This window comes from Cyprinodon tularosa, unplaced genomic scaffold, assembly GCF_016077235.1.
Source record: "Cyprinodon tularosa strain WSP-4 unplaced genomic scaffold, ASM1607723v1 ctg38, whole genome shotgun sequence".
NCBI classification, from domain to species: Eukaryota; Metazoa; Chordata; class Actinopteri; order Cyprinodontiformes; family Cyprinodontidae; genus Cyprinodon; species Cyprinodon tularosa.
This window is the reverse complement of record NW_024039096.1, coordinates 1,749,514-1,764,633: the sequence shown is the minus strand read 5'-3', so window position 1 is coordinate 1,764,633 and position 15,120 is coordinate 1,749,514. Positions and strand designations below refer to the sequence as shown.

Below are 15,120 nucleotides of genomic sequence, written 5' to 3'. Positions count from 1 at the left end.
CAGAAACTAAAATTGGGTTAAGAACTGTCCAACGCATTATTGAAAACTGGAAGGATAGTGGGGACCCATCATCTACAAGGAAGAAATGTGGCAGGAAAAAAATCCTGAATGATGGTGATCGGCGATCACTTAAAGGTGTGGCGAGATCAAATCGAAGAAAAACAACAGTATAACTTAGGGCTATGTTTAACACTGAAAGTAAGAGCATTTCCACACGCACAATGCGAAGGGAACTCAAGGGATTGGGACTGTAAGAAAACCACTAATCAGTGAGGCTAACCGGGAAAAAAAAAGCTTCAATTTGCTATGGGCGAATCAGGGTAAGAAGAGAGGCAGGTGAAGTGATGCACCCACCATGCCTACTGTACAAGCCTGTGGGGGCGGTGTTATGATCTGGGGTTGCTGCAGTTGCTCAGGTCTAGGTTCAGCAACAGTATGTGCTCAAAGAATGAGGTCAACTGACTACCTGAATATACTGAATGACCAGGTTATTCTATCAATGGAATTTTCTTCCCTGATGGCACAGGCATATTCCAAGATGACAATGCCAGGATTCATCGGGCTCAAGCGGTCAGACTCTACCATCATCATTGCAAGATCTTGGTGAAAAATGAATGCAACACTGGATGGAAATAAATCTTCTGACATTGCAGAAGCTTATCGAAACAAATGCCAGAGTGAATGCCGTAATCAAAGCTAAAGGCGGTCCAACAAAGTATTAGAGTGAGTAACCTTTTTCTTTGGTGGCGACTTTTTTTTGCCAGGTAGTGTATTTCCTTTGATCTAAGGTTTATTTGGAATTTAATGCAAAGTGTTATGTTTTAAAGTGCTTGGTTTTAGAGAGTCCTACCATAAACTCTTGCTCTTAAAAGTTAAACATAAAAGCTCTGGTACTTGTGCGCCTCGTAAAGTGCTTTAGAAGATCAGGATTATTTATTTCCATAAAGCCTCATCCCTCACAGTCTTTGTAGCACTAGTATTAGCCTATTTCCAAGAAACCAAAATGATGCTTTCATCTTATTTACATTAATCCAGCACATACATTCAATGCAAAATGCTCTTTTTTTGTATCCATTTGAACTCTTTCTAGTGTAAAGCCTTATTTACAACTTTGCTCTGATTAAAGAAACAATTTGAGTAACCAGTGAATCAAAGTAGTGGAAAAAGAACAACAGTTTGGTTTTACATGGCATTTTTCTTCTTTGACGCTCCCAAGCTTGTAACAAGATAAATGTAAATCAGGCTGACATGTCATCACTCCAGTGGTCATAAATTTTAACTGCAGTCCTCCTCGGTGAGTTTCTTTTTTTTTCTTAGTATCCAACTCATTATTGGAGTTTTGAGTCTCTATTTATCTTTTCCACTCTTCCTTTCCTATAGCGGATGCAAGGATGCTTTATTGTTCCCCTTATCTCTTAAATACAAACATGAACTAATAATGATAAGAAAAATTTATGGCTGAAAGTCACATTGTTTGAATTAGATCCCGACAACTATAATGGGAGTAATAAATGTGCATGAAAGCCCTTATGCTGCACCTGGAAAGAGCATTAGAAGCCTTTTCCAGACTTCCTCTCTTGCACAGGCCGAATATCTCATAATGGAAACTTCTTCTGTTTCAGATTCAGGAAGTGGGCTCTCAAACAGCAGAGATCTGGGGGCCCCATCAGAGTGAAATGAGCTGCAGCGTCACTTATCAGGTACTTCTTCACAACTCGTGCCCATGTGGAATATTTGAGTAAAATAAGCTCAAAGCAGGGGCCCTGGGGCCCATTATTATCAACCAACACGACATAATTGCTGAACGGCTGCTGATTTGTTTGGTGATAAGCATCCTCAGCATGCATGTAACCCAGCCCTGCTGGGAGGAGGAATACAAAGTCCTTACGCTTGAGTAGCAGAGTCGACTCAGAGGTTTGATTTTGGGAGTCTACAGGCATGCAGTTTTTATCCCACATGCAATTATCCATTACTGTAACTGCTCTCTTTCATGGTCAGAGTAGAGCTGGACAGTCTGCATTCCTGAATGATTAAACCCTATTAAAGGTTTCTGAGATTACATGTAAGAGTACAAAGAATGCACTTTGACAATCAGAAAAAAAGCTTTAAAATGAGTGCATGTTTACTTGGTTTCCACTAAGTATAACGGTTGTTTACAATTTCACTATTTGAAAGTAACAGTCTTTGTAGAACTCAGAACATCTCACTGTATTTGCACTGGAAAATATCTAAATCTAGATAAGTAATTTTTTCTTAAAATTAGTGCATTTGTTCTTGAATTGAGGAGGTTAAATAATCATCTTGCCAATGGAACAAGACAATTTACATTTAAAATAAGAAAACACAATTGCATTGTCTTATTTCAAGTGCATATTATCTAAATATCTTATTTTAAGAGTAAAAACACTAAATCCATTGGCAAATCAGCTCATTTACCTTCTCAAATTAAGGTTAAATACATTTAATTTAAGAAAGTTTTACTTATTTCTAGATCGTTTTTGCAGTTTGTATCATTCTAAGCTGAAGTCAGAATCTCTCACATTTGTCATACCAAGGTATCATCTACAGTTCCTTCAATTATTTTATTGTTTCAATGTTTAGTGTGCAGGGATGGCAACTCAAATCCATCCGTCTGTTCTTGAGATGGGCTCAGGTCCAAAGCAGAGGGCATTACATGAAAATGTGTTTACAGTAAGAAAATACCATTCAGAGAGCAAGTAGAAATTGTACGTTGTTTACATTGGTTGGAAAAGTTTTCGGAGATCAAAAATCCATCAATCAAAAATCTCTGTTATTAGGAGATCATAATGGAAATTTGTTGAGATATTTGGTTCAAAATGCACATAAAGGACTCAAAAAGAAATGTTTTGTATAACACTTTTATGGAAAAATAAGCATAATTAAAATGAAATAAAAACACTAAACATTTAAAGCGCTAAAGTCTTTTAAGAAAAAATTTAACATTTTTTGAAAATAAAAACATCTTAAGAGGACAAATATATATGGAAACTAGCATATAGTATTTACTTAATATGCAACATTTGTCAGAGCAGATAATGAGCTGTGCTCTAGGGCATTACTACTCAATGTGCAGCTTATAGCACACATAGGTTTTAGAAATCAGGACCTATTTCCAGGATTAGGGCTACGGTTCTAAAAGGGCAGTTTTTCACAGATAACTTATGATTTCATGTTTTTTTATAATGTTTTTTTGAGCTTCTAAGGAAGCTTGTCTGAGGTTACATAGATATGACCTCATTTTACATTTTTACAGCTTGTTCAGGAGTATACTTTGAATGTATGGTATCTCGCAAAGCATTATATATTACGTATTGCACCTTTACTTATAGACATGTTTTAACGGATATGGCTACATGCAGTTATTTGACAGTTTGATTAATTTACCTATTGCTTTATCTAAAGATTCAGCTTCATACATAAATGATGGGCTTTTAAAATGAATCCATAGGAGGTTTAAAGGTTGTGCCTTCTGTGTTTATTACTGCAAAAGATGTCTTATTTTATTCTAAAAGGGCATTTGGTTTGCAGGAAGGGTCAAAGGGAAATGTCCAGTGAGAAAGTAAAACATTGCTTGATTGTGTGTGTGTCCTTGTGTGAGTAAGAGAGACAGACAAACCCACCCTGATTTAAAGGGAAATAATGGAAAAATGTAATTTACCCTTCAAAATAAAAGCACACTTAGTGTTCACTCTTTTGTTTTCGGCGTAGGACTGAGATGAACATATTATAACATACACAGAGGTGGGTTAAGTACCATAACATTTTACTCCAGCAGAAGTAGCATTGCTTTTACATTTTACCTCTGTTTGATATACTCAAAGTAAACGTATGAAGTCGTACAAGAAATTACTCAAGTAAGAGTAAAAAAAACAGAGTACAAAGTAATAAGGCTATGCAAGCACTGAGTCATTTTTGGACCATTACACCTGATTTAATGAATAAAATAAAGTGATCGGACAATGAGTAATGTGCACATTCTGTACTTTAATCATCGGAAAAAACAACAATATATATATATATATATATATATATATATATATATATATATATATATATATATATATATATATATATATATATTTTTTTTTAAATACATTATTAGATATAAACATATTTAAATAAATTATTATTATTATTAGTATTGCATACTTGTCTGCTTACTTAATTTTCACCTGATCTTAGAATCGTTGCTCTTGGTAGGAAGAGTAACCAATGATTTTACTTAAATAAGAGATAAATGCACCAGGAAGTGTTAGCACAGATCCTTCCTCCCAGCAGATGGAAGACTCTATAACCAACATTGTTCCCAACAACCTCAATAACTTGTTACATTCATGCTGATTTTGCACAGTTTCTATCTTAGTCAGTTAAATAACATGCTGATGTCATTTTGCACATCTCTGATGTTGCTGTCATTTTTTCCAAATATCCATTACTGTAAAAAGGTCCATAGCTGTATGTGGGTTGTTTATTCTCCAGGTGCATAGTTTTTATATTATTAAAACACTTTAAAGTGCAGTATTTCATAGGGGTGTAAATCGCACCCATCATGGCAATTCGATTCAGTATCAATTTCCTGATTGATTACCCAATGATTCAATTATTTTCGATATTCAAGAATACAATACGATACGATTCGATTAATTGGTTACTTTTTTTTTTACCTTAGAGACTAGACAATGTTTCAAATTTGAAATAAATCAATGAAAGCTGTAATGTCCTTATGCAGTTTATTTGAGAAACAACAGCAAATAACAGAAGTAGCAAAGTTGTATTCCCCTTTCACTGAAAAATAATAATGCCTCTGTGTTTACGCGAGTGTGTCTGTGCAAGTGTAAAAGAGTATAGTGGCTAAAGGAAGCGCGGTAGGAGGGCAAAATAGTTTTAGCGCCACCGCAGCACGTGAGTCAGAATTACTTCCAGGAGCAAATGGATAAAAATAGACCGGAGGAAAAAAATTAATCGATACACTTGCGGACGTGTCGATGCATCGAATCGTCGGCTGTTGGATCGATGCATCGATACTAAACGATTATTATTTACACCCCTATTATTTCATATGTTTATTTTTTAACTCTTCACTATTGTGCTATTCTTATCTTCTATTCTATTGCATTGTATTCTAAAATATTGATTCAAGCAAAAATACATGCAGTCCTTTTTCGGGTTAATATAAAAAAAAAAAAAATAAACATAAAAAACATAGTTTTTTGTGATGCTCTCAAGCATTAAATGCAAAAAAAAACAAAAAAACCCACAAAACATCTTACAGCCTGCAGACCAGTGGCGGATCTAGGGGGCGGCTACTTGGGCTACAGGCCCAAAAGTTTCCCCAAGACTTACATCTTCCAGCCCAAAAAATGTTCATAAACCGCCTGGATATACAAAATCTCACCCGATTTGAACCAAAGTCTATTGATCTCTTAGGCCATAAATCTAAAGAAACATTTTTTTCACTCATAGACGGCCATCCTAAACTGCCAGATTGGGAAACATCCCAACCTGGCAACAACGTAATGTACGTTGTTGCACGTAAGATGGGAAACATAAGCCTTTAGATGCAAAAAACCCATCATGCACCAGAACATATTTTTGCAAAATATTCAAACATAAATTCGCCAAATATAAGAGGAACATCTTAGTTTGGTTTAAAGAAAGCATTTTAGTTTTATTATAATTTAGTTTTTTGCGAGAATTTTACAGTTTGAAGAAATAGAAAATTACACCATATGCTAACCGTCACAAGGATGGTCATGACAAGGAAGGGTATATATACTGCATGCATAATTTAGGTAGTTAATATAGTATTTCTTCTTGAGCTCAGTGAATTATTTACCATACTGTTACAGGTAGGTATTTCGGGCGGTATCACAGATTAACAGTTTCTTTAATCTCGTAATCTGTCATATTATACATTAAAACAGTATTTACCAGAAAGTCTACACTCTCATCTTTACTCTCAGGGCTAAGCCCCTGGTCTCCGAGAATCCTAGATCATCCCCTGCTGCTGACTACGAACTAAACTTACACTGCAGGAGCTTTTATTTTGAAAGAGTCAGACGGAAGCAGCTGGTAGTCGCTCCAGCTGGTTTCCCTCAAACTCCAGCAGCTTCAGTCCAACCAGACAAACCCGCAGAGCTGCGGGGAGAGCATGTAACTCTCCGCTTTGTCAACACAAACCCTGACCATGTTCCGTGTTTGTGGAGGAGAAGCTTAGAGAAGGAAAACAGCGTCAAAAGCAGATTTTCCCTCAAAACTCTTTTAAACTAAAGGAACCCGTGGGAAGCTCTGCACGGTAGGTCTTTATCGAGTTTTCTACTTAAAAAGATTCCAACATAAAATGCAACAAATATGTAAAGGCTTTAAATGTTTACGGAAATGGTTGAAAGGTTGTTTGAGTTGTTTTGTTTCATGTTTGTAAAGTTTTGGTGTGTTAATCACCTGCGGACAGGTGTGAGTCTCTGCTAAAATTAACAAAAAATAATCAAAATACAAACTTTTAGTTATAAGAAGAAAACATTCTTATTGGATTTTACATATATTTGTTTTTCTTTTTTTAAACAATATTTTTAATGGACGTATGAGTGAGTTATGACAGGTTGGGTGGATGCAGAAATAAACTAGTTCCTGTAGAGTAATCACACTAATTTCCTGCTCAGGCTCCTGTCCAGGGATCTACCTCAGCAATTATCCTTATCATGGATTTTCAGTATTTCCCTCCATCTTCTCAGACTTAATTTCTTTTTTTTATCTTATCCGTTTGAAAATGTGGATATTTTCTGCTGTGCGGCTGTGTTGGGTGACTAATGGATGCATGCATAATGCAGCACTGTTTCCTTGGGTCCTGGTTGGAGGCATATACAGCTATCTGTTCACCTTGAATGTTTAAATTATGTGTATTTTAAATTTTTTGTTCACACCCACAAACTCCAACATATTGTATGAGATAATATACTACAAAGTTATTCCAAACATGTGATTAATAAGGTTTTCAAAATGTTGTAATCTGTAAATTTATGCTCAAATCTAAATTTTTTTCCTCATCTTACCAGAGCATCCTGGTCCATTTTTTTTATTGTGTCCCATTACTTTTTTTGGCTTTCTTTTCATGTTTGCTTTCTTCTTGCTTTTCTGCATTAAAGGCTAAATGTCCATAATGGAATAAGGTAAAATGAAAGTTTGAAGTATTGCATAAGTAACTGGTACTTGGTCTTTTTATCGGTTTGCACGGTTTTAATAAATAAATCAGTATCACTCTTCAAGTAAGTAAAAACAAGAGATTCTAAGTTGCAGGGATTGTCACATTAGTTAGCCCAACTTAAATGATTGTGTTTATAGTAGATACAAAATAAAGTTCACATGGCACTACTTCGTTGTTTGAAATAGTAATCCTACTGTAGTTCATACTAAGTCTAAGGAGTAGATCTGAAGTAAATTGTCAAGTACACCGCACACATTTTTTAGTTACTTAAACTCAAGATTAAGTTAACTGTACTAAACAAGGATTTGCCAATACAACACTTAAAGGGGAACGCTGTTTGATTTTAAGCTATTACATCATGTTCTACTCACCAATATAAGTTTTGTGTCGTTTGGAGCCGTTCTGGAGATATTCCGTTAGGTTATATCCAGGTAAAGTCTTCCTATGGGTAGTCGACTTGAAGGCACAAACTAAACTGTTCATAATTTATTCGTTATGGTACGCCAGCATTCATAACATGTAGGCATCACTGTCCCCCAGACATTCGCGGTTATATTTTTTATATTTATATGTTTTAAAAACAAAGTGTGTATGACGTCGCCCGTGCGTGCGGCATTCCCCTTTAATGCCTATTCCACTGTACTTAGGTTTTAAAATCAATCGGTTTGCGTGCTTTTTTTAAGTAAGGTTAACTAGTCAGAAGTCTGTAGCACTTGTCTGTTAAAAGTATTGTCCAATCCAAGCTGTTGTTCTCTGCAGCTTCAATCCAGGGTTTTGAATAGTTTTGCAAATTTCTCTTATCTCCCTTTTAATGGATAGATCGTCATATGGTCCTTTCAATAAGGTGAAAATGAAAACTTAGAAAAGCTAAAACCAACATCAAAAACCACTGTAAGAAGTGATTTATCACAGCTGGTATCTTCATTGCATTGTCTGCTTATTATTAGATTGCCATAAATGGTTTACTAAGATTTTGCATGTCTGTTAAATCATAGTGGTGAATTCACGGTATTAAGGAAAAAAAAAAAATAGAAAATGTTGTGCTTGGTGTGTTTGGGGGAAAAAAATCCAGACAGAATTCTGATGAAATATCAGATTTTAAATTGGCTGAAATCAGATGTAGTTAAGTGAGTAATGATTTTCAACCATCTGATCGTTTAATGTAGACCGAGAAAAATATCTCCCTTGGAGGCTGTGTGTCATGAAGCTGTAAACATGGTGTATGTGAGTCACTTCCAACATCTCCTCCCCCAGATACATGGAGGCAAAGAGGAACAGAATGAATAACTTGTAGACCTCTGGCCTTTTGCTGCAATTTTTTTAATTTTATTTAATTTTATCATCTAGATCACTATTAACCAAAGGGAAATAATAAAACAAACAAACAAAAGTAACAAACGTTTTCAACATCAATTCTGTCAAATTTACTAAATTTGACAGATGGAGGCTATGTTTATTCATGGCGGCACACATCAAAATAATAACACACATATAAAATTAGATCAAGACCACATTGTTTAGTATATTAATTATATTAAATGTGCCAGAAAGCCAAGGTTGCGTACTTCTGATCTTAAAACAAAATGGTATCCTATAGGGATGCACGATATAATCGGCCCCCTATCGGTATCAGCCTGTATCGGCCTTAAAACTGAATATCGGACATCGGCCACCCCACCGATATTTAACCCGATATTTGATCAGCTTCTGAGTTTCTAAAGTGTAAAAAATAAAATTAAAAAAATACTACTTCTTCTTCTTCTTCCTCAAAAACTTCTTTTTTACAGACTTAAAAACTTCAATATCTTCATATGCTGATATATTGCCATTTAAAAACAATCTCTTTTACTAATTAAATATTGCTATAAGTCATCGTTATGCTACGAAACCCCCCGAAAATTCACGAAATTTTGCCATATTTTAATATGTTGATATATTGACGCGGTATCGATCTATTTTACTAACAAAATCTCACAAGAATTTGCAAAATATCACAAGAGTTTGTAACAGAACGATGAAATTTCATGAGATTTTGAAAGTAAAATAGATCGATACCGCGTTTTTAAAAATCAATTTGATATCAGCATATGAAAATATATTTGAGTATATTATTTTTCAAAGTGTCAGAAATGGATAAAAAAAACTGCTATTTTCAATGACTACTTATTTTTGTCCAGCTTTAACATCAGTATCGGTTATCGGCTACATGAGTTTTAAAATATCGGCATATCGGATATCGGCCAAAATCCCAATATCGTGCATCCCTAGTATCCTATCTCAGTCTGAGTCTAAGTTTGAAATAATTGCCAAAGTTAATTGTCCAGGCAACATATTAAATCGCAGAAACTGATCTAAAATGTTTCAATATAAGTTCATGTTGCTCTTAATTTAAGCAGGTAAATAAAATAATACATAATATAATGAATAAATAAAATTATCTGGGAAGGGAATCAGTATTTCAGCTCTTAGAATAAGATGATTACCTATTATGGACTTGAAATAAGATAATAGAGATGTCCTGTTTAAAAGGTAAATCCTCTTATTCCATCTCCAAACTATATTACCTCTTTAAGTCAAGGCAAAAAATATACATACTTTTATAAAAACTAACCTACTATTTAATTTTTTTGCTGTCCCTTTCTAGAACCGCCCATGCCTATAGGCTCAAGAGTAGCATATTTGAATTCCTAAGAGGAATGGCATTTCCCTTGTAGTGCCATGTACTGCCACTCCTTCCTTTGACTAGTGTCGAGCAAGAACTCCAGAAACACAAAACAAGCCGTGTTTTCCAAAACGTGAACTTTGTAACAACGTGGTCCTTTTGTTTACCAGCGTTCGTCATGCACAAGTGCACAGCAGCCCTGGTGGTGTTTACATGAAAAAAAAATAAAAAAATCCCAGGGGTGCTCATTTTCTGTAATTAATAAGATCTAAAAAAAAAACATCCAGTCTATTTTTGGAAGCAGCTGCCTCATCTGTAAAGTATTGGCAAATAGTTGAGATGATGAGAACACTGCTCCTCCTCTGCAGGATGTTGGATTTACGTACCTTTAGATTTCTGCACCTGAAGCAACACAGTGAGGTCAAGGTCTCACCTGAAAGGTTTTCTTTGAGGAGGTGGAGATTTGTCTGTGGGATGTTTGCATTTATTTGCATTGATCAGTTCTTGGGGATTTTTCTCTTCCTCGTAGGAGATCTGTTTCGTCAGCATTTCGGTTGCATAACACTAGTTTTAGATATACCTCCTTTTTCCTATTAAAAAACATGATTTTAAATCTCAAAATCGGCTCAATTAATTTCTAATCTGTTACTATCGATTCCCTTTAAAGAGAGACATCCTGACATCCTCATTTGCCTTTTACCGGTAGTTGTTTTTTTTGCATCAACCTACATGAGCTTACCCTTCTTATTGGTTGGAAACATTTGCGTTTTGCATGAGAATACTACATGTATTCTCATGCGGGAAGGCTCCTTCTGTTTGGCTGCTCTGAATTTTGTCCTTGAGCCGTTTAAACAGAGGGTCAAGTTCCTCTGTTCTTTCTGTTAAGCTGCACAAACCTTCCTCTGGAACAAATGGGGAGAGCCAAACTTTAGGAGACAAGTCAACAATGGGGGCACAGTAAGAGCTGTCAGACAACATGAAGGCTGTATTTAAGCTTTCCTCTGGGACCGTCACATCAAGAGCAACACTGTTAGAGAATTTACAGGCTTCCTTTGTTTATGCTGACCCTCATTGTGTGGAGATTACTCTGTTGTTGATGGCTGTTCTTTGCAATTAGTGATTTCGCAAAAGTGCACTATTTACAGCTTTTACAAAGACTCATTATGTTTTTTTCCAAATATATATATATATATATATATTAGTGCTGTCAAAATTATCGCATTATTATCGCGTAAACGAGAGGCCATTTTAATGGCGAGAATTTTTTTAACGTGAGATTAACGCTATGTGGTTTTATGGTACAATTTTCCAAGTGCATCCCGCTGCAGCCTGCGGGAAGGCGAGGCAATTTTCCCCCAGTCTATGCATTTTCCATAGGCTTCGAGAGCGGAGAGCTCCTCAAGGAAAAAAGACGCTCATACACTGGGTGGCGCTAGTGCCGTTTCTTTAAGCCCCACCCCCAACAAACAAGTTGAGTGTCTGGTAACTACAGTAGTAGCAACCTGAAATACGCTGAGAAAACAGATTACTGAGGTGAAATGGAATCTCTTACGGCACTCTTGCTGTCTGTGTACGCCACAGGTCAGTATCATGTGTGGGTGTGTGTGTGTTCTCATTTTTGTTAAGAGGCTGAAAAGTAACTTTCTAGAGCATAGACTACCTCCATCTAGTGATGTCGGTCTATTGATTTTGATGTATTGATTGAGAATTGTTCATTATTATCTTGGTTAATTAACATCTAATGTTAACTCTACTGCATTTTATAGCAGTAGGTTAAAATGCTTGTCTTTGTTCAAAAGACTGTATTAGCTGTAAAGACTGTCTTTTACATCAGCCTTTTTTTTCAGGGCCTTTTTTTTTGGCTACATATTTGTTATTTTTTGCTACATGCCTCCCCATCTTCTTGCCATATGTTTCTATGGCATAAATCAGTGTCTGTGACCTGTTTTCATTAAAAAAAAGAACATTGGCACAAACCTAGCCTGTATGTATTTTTTTGTATGTCATCGAGAGTATTTAAATGATTTTCAATCAGAAAAAAAATGTGTGATTAAAATGCGATTAATCGCGAGTTAACTTAGGCATTGATGCGATTAATCGTGATAAAAAAAATTTAATCAATTTACAGCACTAATATATATATATATATATATATTTGTTCTGCTTTACTTCCATAAATTGCAGGAACTTCTTTACTTTATCTTTGCCAGAAGATTTAAACTTTAAAAGCCTTGCCCTCATAATTTGCAAGTTAATTTATTTATAAAGAAAATATAAACGCTGCTTAAGCTAATTCAAATGAAATTAAAAGTAAAATAAGTAGCCAACCTTATCACTGTCTGTAACCTACTAACAAGGTAAGGAAAGCATCAGATACCTGAGAAACTAACGTTACGTTTCCCCACTTTAAAACCAAACAAACATTGTCGCTCATCCTGCTGATCAGCTCTCTTCACTGCCATCCAAGGCTCCAGCATGTTTTCTTTTCAGGTGCTGCGTCATAACAGTGGTGCTTCCGTGCCATGTTCATTTGTTTTTACAAAAGTTGCATGTTACGACTTTTTTCGCTTTACAAAGCGCAGGCTATTTTAATTATTGTGATCAATTTGCGCCGTCAATCCCGGCGCATGCGCGCTTAATTTGCAATCCTGCGGCTCTGACTTCAGCGCTGAGAGGGACTCCTGCGGGAGGACGCATTAATCGCGCGACACAACTAATCGATGATGAAATTCGTTGCCAACGCTTTTAAAAGTCGATTTTTATCGATTCGTTGTTGCAGTCCTAAATTCAACACACTCTAGTAAACAGATAAATGGAGGCAGAAGATGTCTTTCAGTCCTCAATGCACACATTCAGCGACACAGGGGCTCTTTCAAGCTGGCAACCGTTTCATTCACAACACCTGTCCCATCAACCAGGAATCAGAAATACAGGTGCTGGTCATAAAATTAGAATATCATGAAAAAGTAGATTGATTTCAGTAATTCCATTTAAAAAGTGAAACTTGTATATTATATTCATACATTACATACAAACTCATATATTTCAGATGTTTATTTTGTTTAATTTTGATGATTACAAATGACAACAAATGAAAATCTCAAATTCATCATATCAGAAAATTAGAATATTACTGAAGACCAATAAAAACAAAGGATTTATAGAAATGTTGGCCAACTGAAAAGTATGAACATGAAAAGTATGAGCGTGTACAGCACTCAGTATTTAGTTGGGCCTCCTTTGGCCTGTATTACTGCAGCAATGCGGCGTGGCATGGAGTCGATCAGTCTGTGGCACTGCTCAGGTGTTATGATAGCCCAGGTTGCTCTAATAGTGGCTTTTAGCTCTTCTGAATTGTTGGGTCTGGTGTATTGCATCTTCTTCTTCACAATACCCCATAGATTTTCTATGGGGTTAAGGTCAGGAGAGTTTGCTGGCCAATTAAGAACAGGGATACCATGGTCCTTCAACCAGGTACTGGTAGCTTTGGCACTGTGTGCAGGTGCCAAGTCCTGTTGGAAAATGAAATCTGCATCTCCAAAAAGTTGGTCAGCTGCAGGAAGCATGAAGTGCTCTAAAACTTCCTGGTATGTGGCTGCGTTGACCCTGGACCTCAGAAAACACAATGGACCAACACCAGCAGATGACATGGCACCCCAAACCATCACTGACTGTGGAAACTTTACACTGGACTTCAAGCAACGTGGATGAAGTGCCTCTCTTCTTTTCCTCCAGACTCTGGGACCTTGATTTCCAAAGGAAATGCAAAATTTACTTTCATCAGAGAACATGACTTTGGACCACTCACCAGCAGTCCAGTCCTGTTTCTCTTTAGCCCAGGCAAGACGCTTCTGACGCTGTCTGTGGTTCAAGAGTGGCTTGACACAAGGAATGCGACAGCAGAAACCCATGTCTTTCATACGTCTGTGTGTGGTGGTTCTTGAAGCACTCACTCCAGCTGCAGTCCACTCTTTGTGAATCTCCCCCACATTTTTGAATGGGTTTTGTTTCACAATCCTCTCCAGGGTGCGGTTATCTCTCTTGCTTGTACACTTTTTTCGACCACATCTTTTCCTTCCCTTCGCCTCTCTATTAATGTGCTTGGACACTGAGCTCTGTGAACAGCCAGCCTCTTTAGCGGTGACCTTTTGTGTCTTGCCCTCCTTGTGCAAGGTGTCGATGGTCGTCTTTTGGACAACTGTCAAGTCAGCAGTCTTCCCCATGATTGTGTAGCCTATAGAACTAGACTGAAAGACCATTTAAAGGCTTTTGCAGGTGGTTTGAGTTAATTAGCTGATTAGAGTGTGGCACCAGGGGCCATCAATTTTGAACCTTTTCACAATATTCTAATTTTCTGATATGATGAATTTGAGATTTTCATTTGTTGTCATTTGTAATCATCAAAATTAAACAAAATAAACATCTGAAATATATGAGTTTGTATGTAATGTATGAATATAATATACAAGTTTCACTTTTTAAATGGAATTACTGAAATCAATCTACTTTTTCATGATATTCTAATTTTATGACCAGCACCTGTACTTTAATAATCCCAGGGAGAAATGACTTTTGTTACATGACTCCATGTGTAATAGAGTGATATAGGACCAGTTTTATATATATAATATATATAACAATTTTATACAATATATGTAATTAGCGGGTCCCCGCTCCATCTCACCATCAGTTTGGGGGTCCTTGGAAAAGACCCCTGCCTTAATCAGTTTTTCATTGGTGGGAGTTTAACAAAATATGAAGCAACATAAAGCAAAACATGCATCTCCTCACTTCTAACTCAAATTGTGACGCACCTATTTAGACCCATTACCTTCTATCAGCTTTCCTGCTGATGGAGACTCAAAATGTTAAGCCATGGCTGAAAATTTAAAACTGCTGCAAGAGACTTAAAAACCTGTTTTGCATGTTAGGCAGAATAACAGGAAAAGCCAAAGATTGGTGATGCAAACTAAGGTGCTGAGTGGTGATATTTGCCATTTTCGAAGTTTCCAACTTGGTTATATAAGCTGCTGGGTGATCGTGCACATGTCTTTTGGATGCAGCTCACAAAAGGACTAAAGCCTACAGGTGCTGGTCATAAAATTAGAATATCATGAAAAAGTAGATTGATTTCAGTAATTCCATTTAAAAAGTGAAACTTGTATATTATATTCATACATTACATACAAACTCATATATTTCAGATGTTTATTTTGTTTAATTTTGATGATTACAA

At 36.2% G+C, this 15,120-nt stretch overlaps 1 protein-coding gene across 2 annotated transcripts in view; it reads left to right on the top strand.

The window, feature by feature from the left end:
• The first annotated feature begins 6,128 nt into the window (after positions 1 to 6,128).
• LOC119791104 (leucine zipper putative tumor suppressor 2 homolog) overlaps positions 6,129 to 15,120 on the top strand; it is a 50,653-nt gene continuing 41,661 nt past the window's right edge. For both annotated transcript variants that reach the window (XM_038296974.1, XM_038296972.1), the window contains exon 1: positions 6,129 to 6,316. The gene's annotated coding sequence lies outside the window, so the exon portion shown is untranslated. The remainder of the gene's footprint in view (positions 6,317 to 15,120) is intronic.